The 10,346-nt window shown below is 44.8% G+C and overlaps 1 long non-coding RNA gene across 4 annotated transcripts in view; it reads left to right on the forward strand.

Annotated features, from left to right (window-relative positions):
- The window catches only part of LOC308581987, a 30,566-nt gene extending 21,617 nt beyond the window's left edge, over window positions 1-8,949 (forward strand). For all 4 annotated transcript variants that reach the window (XR_014005433.1, XR_014005434.1, XR_014005435.1 and 1 more), the window contains one exon: window positions 1,252-8,949. This is a non-coding gene — a long non-coding RNA (uncharacterized lncRNA). The remainder of the gene's footprint in view (window positions 1-1,251) is intronic.
- The last annotated feature ends 1,397 nt before the right edge of the window (window positions 8,950-10,346 follow it).

A 10,346-nucleotide genomic window follows, 5' to 3' on the forward strand; every position in this document is an offset into this window, starting at 1 on the left:
ACACCCCTTTACCTGACCTTGAATCACCCTAAGCATGTGCAATAGGGTGCAGGTTTCTCAGGTGAATGCAATGTACGCAACACAGAACAGATTAGTTGACCGCATGCATAAGAAAAACAAGTTATGGGGGTTGGGGAGAGGATGCAAAGCAAGACTAATTGTTCAGTGAAATGTAATTGTTCGTATACATGGAAGATGTGCATGAATAGTATCGACACGTGCAAATGAAATATCCTGTGGACTTGACTACATTGTATGTTAAAGAGGTGGCTGATTCTGCACCTATTGGATGCAGTAGAGGCTTTTATAACTGTATCATGGCTGGAAAGCAGGTTTATCAGCCATCACAGCTAAATGCTACCTCCATATTCGGAGACAATATATGACTTTATATCAGATACTGGGGCAAACAACAAGAAAAGTTGCTCACCCTCTGAGCTTCACAAGGGACATCAGGTTCAGCTTTGTAGGAGGCAAAGGGAGTGCTAAACCAGATGGAGCTCTTGAGCTAAGTTTGTATCCTCTAATCAGTTTTCTGCAGAAGGTCCTAGGCTAGTTTCGTACACTATAGCACACAGTAGGGAGAGAATGGCAGCATCTTGCCCTGAGCATGAATTAGTTCTGCTCTCCCACTTATGAGGCAAGTGTGGGTTTGGGTTGGAGCTGTTCGTCCCCAGCTACCATGGGTGGCTATTGTGGTGCAGTGGTTAGAGTGTTGGACGAGGAGGTAGGGGATCAGGGTTCAACTCACTCAGCCAGGAAGCTGGCTGGGTGACCTTGGGCCAGTCGCCTTCCCTCAGCTTGGCCTACCTCAGAGGGTTGTTGTGAGGATAAAACAGGGAAGTACAGAAAAGATGGGATATGAATGTAATAGTAATATTTTAAAAATGAATCTTAAGAGATAGGGTTGGTTTCCATGGTTCCTCATGTTCAACTCCTTTATATGATGAAAGTAGCAGGAACAAGAAGAGGTGAACGGTGTTGTGAATGGAGGGAATCAGGCACTTATTACAGAAGTGAGGTTGTCATTTCCTGTGTGGGATTGTTGAGGCTTCCCATTGCTGTACCTCACTGCCGATACCTGAAAAATACTTGCTTCTCCCATGGCTTCATAGTGGGGAATTAGTACCATGATATCTCCAGTAGGTCACGTCCAGACAAGGGAATTCAGAGTTGGATATGCCTTTGACCCTTTTGCTGTAGCTCTTGGGATCACTGGCTGATACCTTTTCTTTTCTGCATTTCTTACAGGATTGGCTACTGGGGGAAGCAGTCACACGTCTGAGGATTGGAAGCATTGCAAAGCACAATGGACAGCCAATCTTGAGGAAGAGTCGCAGGTGGCAAGCTAGCTCAGGATGCTAGTCCACAGCAAGACTGTGACTAGTGTCAGTCCTTCAAAACTTAGTTTTAGCCAATTTTGCTTCTCTTTTAAAATGAGCATGAGGTCACGATATCATTGTGAGTGTAATGATGGTAATGATGTTATTGGTCCAATATGTTACACTGCTCAACCCTGCCGTAAACAATCCTAGGAAATGTAGCTTGCTGATGACTGGTTCCTGGCTACGTTAGGTTTCTCACAGACAGAACTATAGTTCCTACAGTTCCCTGGGGAGGTGGACTGGCCTCTGAGCCAGTTGAACTGGCTACAGTTCAACACAGAACTAGGCATGCCTAAGCCCATTCTAATCAATTATCTAAAGTATGCTTAACCAAGCTTTGGTTTATGGCTGGCATGGGTTAAGGTGGAGGCATGGTTCAAAGGTTAGGAAGATGAAAAGAAACACTAGATGTCACCTTCCACAAATGGCTGTGGTTTTTTTGCTTTTCATTTTATGTTTGCAGAGATTTATCATTTTTGGAAACTATTTGGGCAATGACGTCTTGTCCTTTCGTTCTCCCTGTCCCTTTGACTCATTGTGGCTCATTCCCAAACTTGGCTATAACTTTCGGTTCCCGACCCAAATCTATTCTCTGTCTGGATATAATGTTGTGTTTGGCAGGGTTTCTGAAACACAGATTTTACAGATCGGGGAGGTTTTGGTGAGTTTTTCAGATGATCTCAGGACTTGGTAAGCCAGTCTCTCCTACCTTTCCTCCAGCTATGGAATCAGAGCTACAAAAGAAAGAAAGAAATGCTCAGATCCTTTTCAGAAGCCAAGCAAAGATGCAGATGTGGCACATATTGAATGGTCACCGGTAATTTCAATGCATCAGCATATACAGGAGTGTGTATTCCGGTGTGAAATTCAGGCATCCAGAAAGCTCATAGGACCCCTGATGAAAGGTGTTTTGCTTGCATGTTATACAGCAGTGTCTTCCAGCGTCTGGCAAATGCTGCGGAAACCAATTGTGTCATGTTTGGGGGTTGCTGTTTTCTTCTCCTACTGAGTAGAAACCTGGACTATCTGTCTGTCTGTCTGTCTGTCTACCTATCATCTATCTATCATCTATCTATCTATCTATCTATCTATCTATCTATCTATCTATTTTTGCCTGTTTTGAGATGATTGGAAGCATGAGGATGATTGGAAGCATGAGTGTCTTGCTTCTCGAAGGGGGATTAGGGCCCTGCCCTCCCTCTCTCTCCTGGCGTTAGCGACAGACCTTTCCTTTCTCTATCACACAGCACACACCTCTCCCTGTACTGTGTCTGCCTAGTGAAGGAGGAGGAGAAGGGTGGTGGGGATAATTTCTGAGGGCTGTGCTTAGAGCAGAGGGGAAGGAGAGGCTGCCAAGGAGCCGGATGGAGCTGCAGCCCCTGGAGCTGCCATCTGCTTCTTGTCAGGTTGTTGTGAAGTGCTTGTTCCTGGCTGCCTGGTGACAGAGGCTGCAGCAGAAGGATGTGGTTATGACAGATGCTCTGTTTACCATACTTTGTGCCTAGTCAGGATCACACAGGATGTTTGCTTTTGCCTGGGAAAGTCACCGTTTGGTATCTTGCTCACCTCCTTCCCCAACGTGTGCTTTCCAAATGGTCATCTCCGTTGGGAGTTATGGAGACCACACTCCATCTGTCATCTTTCGCTCACGGGAGAGGACTCCCTTAAGTGGCAATCCCTGTGCTTCCTCAAGGTGTAACGCAGCTGGGACCCATTTTCCCCTTTACAACAGGGGTGGGCAGTCTGTGGCGCTCCAGATGTTGTCTGACTCCAACTCCAGGCAGAATGGCCAATAATCAGATACTAGAGTTGGAGTCCAATAACATCGTGGGGAGGGGGCGGCACAGGTTCCCCCTCCCTGCTCTACAGCAAGGCACGTTACTGCTTCTCTAGTGATGCATAAAGGTCCTTCCAATGTCCATTAATTCCTTGCCACTTGAGTCCTTCTCAGATTGCAGCAGCAGCAGGTGGCTTAGTGGGATGAGGGGCTGTTGCTTACCTGGCTGCCCAATGTGGAGGTTGCTGCTGGTAGCCAAGAGGCAGTGGGGAGGTCAGCACAGTGCAAGCACAGTGGCAGAACCATCCTCACACTCCTGATGCTTCATCCACACCAACCTCTCTTCTGCCTCCCCTCTCCCCCTAAACCCTTTGGTTACCACCAGTGACCTCCATGTTGGGAAGCCAGGTAAGCAATGCCACTCCACTCCACCAGCTGCTACTGATGCTACTGGATTGCATGTGGTTCAGTTCCATGAAGGGGATGTTGGGGAAGGTGTTGCAGTGGTTGACAAAGCCTTAGGAGTGATCCAGATCCTTCTCCTGGAGTCTCCTGCTTCCTGCTGGCACTTCAGCCAGATGGATCGCTGCAGGAGAATGCCAGAGCTTTCCCATAGACAAAAATGCAAAGGCTTTCAACACTGTCTCCGCTAAGTCTTAGTTCATCCTGTAGTCAGTCGGAAATCAGAATGAGCAGGTTAATTTTAGAATTTAATGATTTTACCAAGGTTATCTCACATCTGATCTCCTGTTATTCCATTCTTGGGCAAAGCGGATCATAGCCCCCTAAGGATCCTACTACAAACAAGAATGAAAGACAGAATTATCTCTTTTGGATCAAAGGCTGATTACAGAGACTGATTTATCTTATGAGAAAAAGTGAAGCTAAGTATAATGGAACTGTAATGAAATTGGAATGAATAAATATGTAATGTTTTTAAAGTGACAGATATATCTTAATGTAACGAATGAGTGATCATTCAAGGTATCTCAGGAGTTAGCAAACAGGAGTTTGGAAGTTAGTTTGCTTAACAAAACAGAGGTTCCCTATCTAAATGAAAAGACTGAAGAAATATTTTGACTATGTCAAAGTTATGCCAGAGTAGAATTACTGGGTCTAGTAGGTGGTGAACTCTTCATTTGGTTACCCTTTTATGGGACTAACCACACATTTAAACTGCAGAATTTGCCTCAAACAAGCCCAATTTGGCCTCAGTTCTTTGACCCACCTCACACCTGAGCACAAGACCCTCACAAATTTCCCCCGAAGGTAGAAAGGTCTTAATATTAGCTTGGTGTCACTAGCTCCTAACTGCACCCTGGATTTTATCAGTTCCCGGACTTGCGTCTGGTCCTTGAATGGCCAGAGGTCAAGCATAGCTTCTAAATGCAACATGACCAATACATCGTTGGAGCATCTATGAAAGCTTACATAAACCAGATTTTTGTTCTTATGGTAACTTATTCATTTCTAAGAAGACAGCTATCCAGCTGGTTATCTCACATCTGACTTCCTGTCCCATTGTAGGGCAAAGCCAAGCATAGCTAAGGATCCCCAAGGTGGCTGAAATGTCAGCCTGACACTGTACCATAAATTATCTAGCTTGTTAGCATCAATGTCAAACTATACCTACCAAATGCAAGCATAATTCATGCCAGCTGTGAATGCATTGTGTAGAAAATGCACTGCATTATCCTTGAATAAAAATATAGCATTTTAGTAACTCCAATAAAGGTAGATCCTTGCAACGAAAGCTCCATCCTAAGAGAAAGCAAGTGGATTGTCCGTTACCACTGGAAGACAAATGCATGTGCACAAAAAGCCGATTGTGCAAAAATCACTGTAATTGCCTTGGCAGAATCTCCACTGAGCTCAGTTTTCATACCCGAAACATTCACAGTGCCAACAGTAATCTGCTTTTGTTCTGAGCAGCAACAGCTCCTGGCCAAATGTCCCATTATTGTCTTGGGTGATAGTTCCTTGGTAGGCCTGTAATACAGCAATGGATTTAGGAAAGGCTTTCCAGCACTCCTTCCGGCATAGTAGGTAGAGTTCCATGCAGACATTTTATTCATTACATTTTTTTTAATCTCATTTTTCCTTCAAAGAGCTCGGGATAACAATTACAGTTACCCCTTTTAACCCTCACAACAACCCTCAGAGATGGGTGAGGCTAAGAGAGAGCAAAAGAGCCAAGTTCACCTCATAAGATCTTTCCGGCTGGTAGATGATTTTAAACTGGGGCTCCTTGATCAGTTTGCAACATGCTAGCCCCAATACCAGCTCCCTAAAAAAAAATTACCTTGAGATTAACTTCTCGGTAAACATACCTGAATTGTGTGTGAGCACCTAGATAGATATGGCCTTGATGCACTGAGGATTTTCCAAGTAGCTCTATGTCATCTAGATCCCTATAAAATGTCCTGCAGCATGGGTGCTGGAATACCAGAACCCCTGCCTATTTGCCAACTGGGGCTGATAAGAGCCCTACCCCATCTAAATGGCCAAAGGTTCCCCATCACCATCTGACAGGACGTCCAGGTTCCACCATCTCTCTGCAGCCTTGCTTCAAGTAAGGGCTTATCCACACTTACCTTTTGACTCACTCTTTCCAGGCAAAGTCCGCAATTTAAAGCACCGTATCTGAGTCCTTTTTTTTTTTTTTTTTTTTTTTTTGCACCAGAGCTTTCCCCACGAAAACCTGCTCTCTGAAGCTGATTCAGAGCAAACGGCAATCTGTGGAAAAACCAAATTGTCATTTAAAGAGCAGGTTTTCACAGGGCATAGTTCTAGGACCAAAAAAAGAATGCTTAGACACTAACGTGTCCCAGGAAAACTGGGACATCCCATTTTTTATCGCGAGAGAACACTGGCCATTTTGGTTGTCATTATTTTGTGTGATTTCACAGTGTGATTTCTCCCCCTGAAAAAGTGCTTTTGGAGAGACTGCGTTCTTGCCCCCAAAATGTGTGTTTTTGGGTGCTGTACCTGAAAAAAAACACTTTGGGGGGATGAAACTGCCGTTCAAAGGCATGTGGTATCACAGCAGCCGAAATGGCCTCTGTGCTCTTGCGATAAAAAAATGGGAAGATGGTGTCTGAGAAGGTGGCTTCCCGGATTTAAGTTGTTGGAGGGCATGTTAAGTGTGGATAAGTCCTGACACAAGGCATAAAATCTCCTTGTATCAGCTTTGACTCCAAGAGAGAGTTTGATCAGACCTAGGCTAACACCCTGCATGAACCGAAAGAACACCCTAGAATATGCCCTCAGAATCCTTTGGGTGCTCTAGCAGATGCTCAGGGTCCCTCAGAAGGGGACTTGATATGGGAAAGGTTGCTTGGTGGTAGAGAAAGGTGGCAAACCAACAGCCTACCCAAATCCTGTTGTTGTTGTTCTCTGCACCTTCCTTCCTTCCCTCATGATGGCTCTTGTGAGAGGAGGTTGCCTGACAGATGGATGAAAACAAGAAGACCTTCGATGTCTCCCAGCCCAAGGTGCAGTGCTGCATCTCTGGTCAGTTGTGAGTCTGAGATGAAGCACTGTAGCTCGGGAAGGGAGGAACAATACAACGGAAGGGAAACTTACCTCTCCTCCTGCGTGGAGCCAGAGAGCCCTGGCAGGTATTTCTACTGAATTGATCCAGAGGGCAGAAGAATTCAACTGGACTGTGGCTGCAAGGGCTGAAGGCTAAGCATGAAGAGCACTCTGGAGACAACAACTGCTTATAGGAAATATTATATGCAGAGAGGGGGCTCTTTATTGCTGCCCAGAAAGTGGTGGTCTGCAGAATAACACCCCTTTGGGGAGCATTTGTGTCATAGTGCACACCTTATATGTTCATATCTGCATACAGAGAATATGCTTTTTATAACAAATCCCCGCCACCGCTGCTGCTGCCTTTTACCAAGAGGTGTGTGATGTGCTTTTTCTTGGAATGCTCATGCTTTGGAAAACAGCCCAGCGCTTCCTCAGAGGCACCACCAAGTGGCAATACTGAGCATTGTGCCTAAGCAAAAAAGCTCTTCCATTCGAGGTCTGTCTTAGCAGCATCACATAAGAAAAGCTCAACCTGCAGCAGGATGTGAAGGAACAAACTGAAGGCTATCCTTGCTGTCAGCCCAACCCACACTGTGTCCTCGGGGTCCAGTTTTCCCAGGAATCCCTTAGATGATAAGAGGGGGATTCCTGGAAATACTGTTCTTGGGGTCACAGCTCAGCAGCTGGAGATACCATCTTCCATTTTTCTCACCCCAGAGAAGCCATTCGAGAGCACATGGGAAATGGAGACCACTTCAAGCAAAGGGCTGCAGTCATTCAGCTCCCAAAACACCAGCAGACCGGAGTCACTCCTGTTATGTGACCTCATGGCAGGCGGTTCCAAATCACATCAGGCTTCCAGGAGTGAAGAAAAGCAACCACGCAGCAAAGAGAAAAAGATTTGTTCACAAGGCAGTGTTCACTGTTTGCTTGGTTAGGGGCTAACTGGAAAATGAGGAGGAATCATGGCCTTTGTGTCGCAGACCAGCAAGCCCCCAAACTTGGGAACATGTACCTTCTGCCATTCTGGCAGAATAAGCTAATAGAATATGTGGAGCTAGCAATGTTGACTGCAAAGATAAGAAATCAAGATGAGTCGGATATAAAAGAAGAGCAGGAATACTTTGGCAAATATTAAAAAATATATAACCATCAGATGAGCTTCCAAGTGGAGTTAGATATATGAGCAGTAGTTAAAATAAGTAGAAGAGGGGTGATAATTAAGGAGATACGGCTTAACAAGGACTAAGGAGGACCCCACGGAGGAATGTTTGTGGAAGTCAAGGTGTGTAAGATAAACGATGACAATTGTATAACTGATGTATTAAGATATGTAAAATGCATAAATAATTTTTTTAAAAAGGAAACCTGTCCCTTCACAACACTGATCCCTGGAGGAGCTTCCTGTATTCCACCATCTAGGAAAGGGCGTTTGGGCTTCTATCCCGCTCAGCTCTGCATTGGTTGGGGTGTAGAGAAATAACATCATTGCTCCTTAGATGTGCTGAATGAAAGTGTTGTCCTCCATATACTCTGCCTTCCTAAAACCAGGCAAGTGAAAAGTTTCTGCTGCCCTGATGGATTACAAAACATTTTGTGAATTAAAAGTTCCTTCTGGATGAGCTTGGTACAGTAGTGCTCTGCCCTGAGCAATACTGCTCTAGCTCCAGATCCTACCCAGGAATGCCACCACATAACAACTGTAAACATGACGTGGTTTAATCCCTGAGTGGTACCCCTTCTGTGCTAGCTGAGCGCTGCTACATCTATACAGTGGGGGTTTGATTCAGGTTGCACTGAAAGGCAAGCATGCCTAATTCTAACTCACACTTTCTGAAATAATATGCAAACTGAAACACAGCCATCCGTAGAAATTAGCACTTTCCCAAAATTCGCAATGCAGTTCTCCAGCCAAGTAATGTGTACAAAACATGCTGGGGTGAAGTGTGCCTAAAATTCCTGTAACCGTGAAAATAACACAAAAACATGTTTTATATTAGGGTAAATTGCTTTGCCAAAATATGTATATTAGGCAAGCTTTCATATCAATGTGTGAATATTCGGAGCAATTTGCACTAAAATGCTGGATTTTCACGAAAACTCTTTAAAATATCAAAACCTGATGCGGAAATATGTAGAACTGAGTTTAAGACTGGAAAAATGAGAAAATGAGAAATTGAGATAAACTGATCATGACCAATTCAACCATCTCTCTGTCAATAAATCTCTGAGCTTGTGCAGCTTCTGTGAGCTTTTTGTGTTTGTTTTATGTGGAGTCAGGCACCCTCACTTCAGAACAGCGGCAAAATGAACAGGCTGCAAATAGAAACCTGAGCTGACTGAAGTCAAGGGAGACTAATATAGCAACACGCACATGACACAGCAGATTGAGTCTTTTGTTTTAAAAGGCACTTTGTGGGCCGCTGCAAAAGCCAAGATAGACAATACCAGCCTCTCTCTCTCCCTGCTGAGTAGGCAGCCCCTTGATCCCAATGGCAGACTCATCACTGGCCTAGATTAGGCCTGGCCAGAGTTAGGGGAAAGAGCACACATTCCTCATTTGAAGCAGGAAGTGCTTCCCTTCATACTACGGGCAATTGTGCATCTCGGTTGGACGGTGGTTAATCCTCATTCACTTCGCTAACATTCAAACGCTTTTACAAACTATGCAGAGTTAAATTAGTGAGCTTATATGATCAATTCGCAGCACATCAGAGAGTTGCATGCACCGGAAAACCAAAAGCAAAACCCCCTGTGTCTTTTGGAGGAGTTGGAGGGACAGATTATGTAGGATTCCTGGCCTACATGCAGAGTTTGTATTCACACAGGGTCTATTCACAAGTTCCATCAAACACACATCAGGCTGGGGAAGTGGATGCAATCTTTACCCTCTTCCGCATGTTCCTTGGGCATGGCGTGTTTTGTGAACAGAGGGAGCTGCAGATGCCAACTACACGTGCAATGCTAAACCCATCTGGCAAATAGAAGAGAAGCCCTGGAGGCTGCAAATTACTTCCAACAGAAAATCTCACTGAGGCCCTCCAGATTTCTTTAATAAAAACTTCAGATGGTACAGTAAATCAGAAGGGGCTAAGGTCCTAAGCTACGTGACCTTCATTTCCCATAGCCTTCAGCTGAAGACAAATCTGGTGGTAGAGAAGAATGAGCATCTTGAATATCTAAAAATCAGAGTGTCCTGTCTACCTCACTACTCAATGAAGCAGGCAGGTTCACGTGACCCAACTATAAAACAGACCTTGCCAATTTGAGTGAGGAAAGTTGAATAGATTTCAATACAAAACCCCCGGGGGAAATCATCAATCTATAGAGCAGCACCACACTACTTGGGGATCACAGCACATCCAGCTGTTTCCTCAGTTATAAGGCATGCTATAGGGATTGTTTTAAAATCATCCCTGCAGAAGAGGTTTTAAATGGAAAACCAGTGGCACTCAGTGGCTTCAGAGGGGATTGCAGGAATCTTTGAAATCCCGACACCACCGGTTGTTATAAAATGATGCCATTAAAACAGTATACACCAGCTGTGCTATCCCCACATAACAGAAGGGGGCAGGGGTTGCCTTGCTATAGAAAGATTGTCAATGCTTGCAGAATTTGCTAGAAACAGAGTGTGCATTCTAGCAATG

The sequence above is a fragment of the Podarcis bocagei genome (genome assembly GCF_964188305.1).
Source record: "Podarcis bocagei genome assembly, chromosome: 2".
NCBI classification, from domain to species: Eukaryota; Metazoa; Chordata; class Lepidosauria; order Squamata; family Lacertidae; genus Podarcis; species Podarcis bocagei.